A 3,866-nucleotide genomic window follows, 5' to 3' on the forward strand; every position below is an offset into this window, starting at 1 on the left:
ACCACGCTGGGCAGGCGGGTTGGTGACCGCAGGGCTGGCTTTGTCACACCTAAGACGCTGCTACCCGTCTTCGGCTTGTGTCTCTCAAAGCCAGTGGTTGGATGGTTATCCCATTCGGTCGGCTTTTTAAGTTCCAAGATAGTAGTGGTACTGTGTTATCCCATAGTCGCCTCTTACGAAACCCACGGGAAGAGAAGGTATTATTTAGTGCCGTAGCCACACAGCACACAGCACTGAGATATATTTATCTATAATAGAATACAATACACATAGGATAAGTAATAAGGTTAAGTAGAACTTTATTTCAAGATGCTTACATTTTTTAATTTATCAGTAGTATCAAAGCTTATTGATAAAAAAAATCATTTTTACAAGATCATATATGAAATATATTTATAAAAAAACGGTATAAAAACGAGATACTTTTAATTTTTTTTTACCTGTCCAGCGCCTATATTACCTACTGTGCCCGCGACTTCGTCCGCGTGGAATTTAACAAAAAAATTATTGTTCAGTTCGCAGAGTTATAAGATAAATAAATTTCTAAAATAAAAATAGTTAAGTTACTCCTTATTACATCAGCTCAGCAAAGTCCAGTCAAAATCGGTCCAGCCTTTTCAGAGATTAGCCGGAACAAACAGATAGACAGACAAAAATTGTTGTTTCGTTGTATTGCTTGTTGCTTGTATTTTATTGATTGTTGTTTGAATAGTTGGAGAAAATGAAAGATTGAAGAGAATAGATTGCTGTATTACAAATTACATTATGCAAACACTTCGCACGACGAGAAGAAATATGGGAAAGAGAGTTTAAATGTCAAATTATTGTCTTATATAGCAAACGTTCTGTCACACCACTGATTGTCTATTGCACTCACAGTTTATAAACACTTCACACCGATGACCGGTAAATTAAGTGCGGACCACACGATGTGAACCAAGAGTTGCAACGCAAGATGTGAGACGTTCCTTAACAATTGTAAAAAATGTTATTTTGGTATATTACCGTATATACATGCATATATACATTTAGCAAAAAGCGGTTATTTTAATATTACAAACAGATACTCCAATTTTATTTATTTGTATAGACTGAGAAATGTTTTGTATTTGTTCGATTTTGTGCTACATTTATCTTCGATAGTTATCTTTTTGCAACAAAAAAAAAACGTATATCTAATAGATTTATTTACATTTTTCGACGATTATGTGCATACTTAGATGTTGAGGTGCTGATTAATTGACATAGATATTTACGTTATTTCAAATCTTCTTTTAGCCGGATGTATGTGAATATTTATAATATGATATGTGGAGTTTTACCTATTAAATGACTGAGTTCTAACACAATATGTGGTGTTTATGTCATTAATCTAGCTTAAGTTATCAAAAGCACAAAAAAAAATTCAAAAAAAATATTTTCCTCAAAATCTAAATAAGCTCGACAAAGGTCATAGAAAATCACAGCTACCTGACGCTCTCTAGTATTGTTATGTCTGTGCTGGGTGAGAGCCAGAGGTCCTGGCGAAGGTCGGGTGTACGGTAAGTTACAGGATTCGCTTACTATCAGGCAAGCTATACGCTCGTTAGTTATTCTAGAGGTACAAAAAAAATACGGTAGAATGCAATTCTCAAATAAAACTTAATGTAGAAACTCGACCTAAAGAATATATTTATTTGATTAATGTCTTTAGGATTTTCTTAGTTAATAAACTTAGCTTTCAACATATTTTATAGTCTTTGAAGTATTAAGTTTAGATATGAGTATAGTTATCACAATCAATAAACGCTGTCAGTCTGTCTACGACCGCGCTCATCGATCAAACTGTAAGAGGCAAGGCTTTCGTATGTATTAATACTATTAATCTCTTTCTAATTATTCTAACTCCTGCTATTTTAATTTGAGTTTTACTCGAAAATATACTCAAATTTATTGCTATTTTTTTTTTGACGTCAGAGCATTTGATGATAGCTTAGCGTCTCACCGTGTAAGTTTGCAATAACTGCATATTTTACGATTTGGACGATAAAAAATGTCGAAATATTATGATTTAGATTTACAAAGTGTTACGGAAGTAAGTTTGCATAAATAGAATTAAAACCATAAATAATATTTACTGCCTTATTAATAATAATTAATATTGATGTTTATATTTATTAATGTTTCGTCTCTATAGATGAATCGAACCAATATTAGTTAACTTTTTGAATAATTTTAATTTCGCTTTGACGATCAGTGAGAACAAAGTTGATTTCGTATTTATAATGAACTGTAATTATAAGAAAAGTGTCGAAACCAAACCATTAAACCCACTATACATATCCGGTATGTATATCATATATTCTAAAACCACGCTTCCAGTAATCTCCGGCATCTCGACGTCACCGCCGATGTCTCGGACCCCGCTGGCTACATAACTCCACAAGAAATGTAAAAAAGAATATATTTTTGAAACACGGCCCGTTACCTCGACGATCTAGAGATTCCCGGGAGGATGGAATTAAAACATTGCGTTTTTAAGTCGAGGATCGTCCGAGATGCTATCGGCGCTCGACTCGGAGATTTATTTTACGAGTTACCGGTTGGTGCGGACGCTTTGAGCGCTTGATCGCTAAAATGTTTGTTAATGAGTGATAAAATAAAATTACGAATATTAATTTAAATAATTTCTTTTTGTACTATTTTCTTATTTACTCGAATAAAATCTTGCGTCTTTTTTTCTTATCTTAATAATACTTATAAAGTCAATCACTTCAGTTCTTTGCAGAAAAATAAGAAAATCCAAGCATATGCACTCTGAGATCTGTAGAGTGACGCAGTGGATTGATCTCTAATTCTTCTTCTACTCTAAACGGGGTGTTGGTCAACAAAAATGTCACAATTGAGAGACTCGTTTGATCATCCGAGTTATGTTTGTCTAAGATGTAGAATTGTAATTCAAATTATAAATTCATTTATTATTGATTCTATAGTTATTATTATTTATATATTATTATATTATTTATATATTTATTTAATAATATAGATTAATGCGCTAAAGTTAAGATGTTGGCCTCCCTTTTTACAAAAAATCCTCACAATTACTCCACATAAATTATATATCATTTTATAGATAATTACTTGCTCTACCGGTATCCACAACTAAAAAAAAATATTAATTAATAATTAAAATTATATATTTATTATATATTACTTATTTAGTGCGAATTATTTGCACTGGTATTGCTATATAATTTATTGTTTAATTCAAATATATAAAAATCACCAATGTTAACTTCAGTAGTGTTACTTACCAAAAGCCCTAATAATAATTAAAACCAGTTCCCTTATCCTAATATCGCGTGGTGTACATAAAACTTGAAACTGGAACGTTTATCGGGCACTGTTATGTTCGCTGCTTAAATTCCATCTAATCTAGAACACCAGATTGAAACAAAAAACAGCAATCTTAGTCGACGTGACTAAGATAACGTAGTTTGCCTATAATTAGAAATGGTGTTGCCGTATCCTACACGACTTTATTTCCAACACAAATAATTTTATCACTAGTTTCTGGAAATACGATATTTAATACTGTACATGTTAAACAGGTTAACGCTTAGCTCGAATTATATCTTATAAGATATGTATATATATATACTAGCTTGTGTGCTTGTTTGCTGTGTGATAACGGCAGTAAGAATATAGCCACCCCCCCTCTCTTCCCGTGGGTGTCGTTAGAAGCGACTAAGGAATTACACAGTTTCACTACCACCTTGGAACTTAAAAAGCCGACCGATGGCGGGATAACCATCCAACTGCTGGATTTGAAATACACAGACCGAAGACGGGCAGCAGCGCTTTCGGTGCGACAAAGCCAGCCAGCA

General features: G+C 33.1%; 1 long non-coding RNA gene across 1 annotated transcript; it reads right to left on the reverse strand.

The window, feature by feature from the left end:
• Window positions 1-679: 679 nt before the first annotated feature.
• On the reverse strand, window positions 680-3,651 carry LOC123662886. The gene is made up of 3 exons (XR_006744562.1): window positions 3,641-3,651; window positions 1,471-1,476; window positions 680-746 (listed from the first exon to the last, which is right to left on the reverse strand). It is a non-coding gene; the product is annotated as an uncharacterized LOC123662886 (long non-coding RNA).
• Between the last annotated feature and the right edge of the window lie 215 nt (window positions 3,652-3,866).

The sequence above is a fragment of the Melitaea cinxia genome, chromosome 19 (assembly GCF_905220565.1).
Source record: "Melitaea cinxia chromosome 19, ilMelCinx1.1, whole genome shotgun sequence".
In the NCBI taxonomy this organism is placed as follows: Eukaryota; Metazoa; Arthropoda; class Insecta; order Lepidoptera; family Nymphalidae; genus Melitaea; species Melitaea cinxia.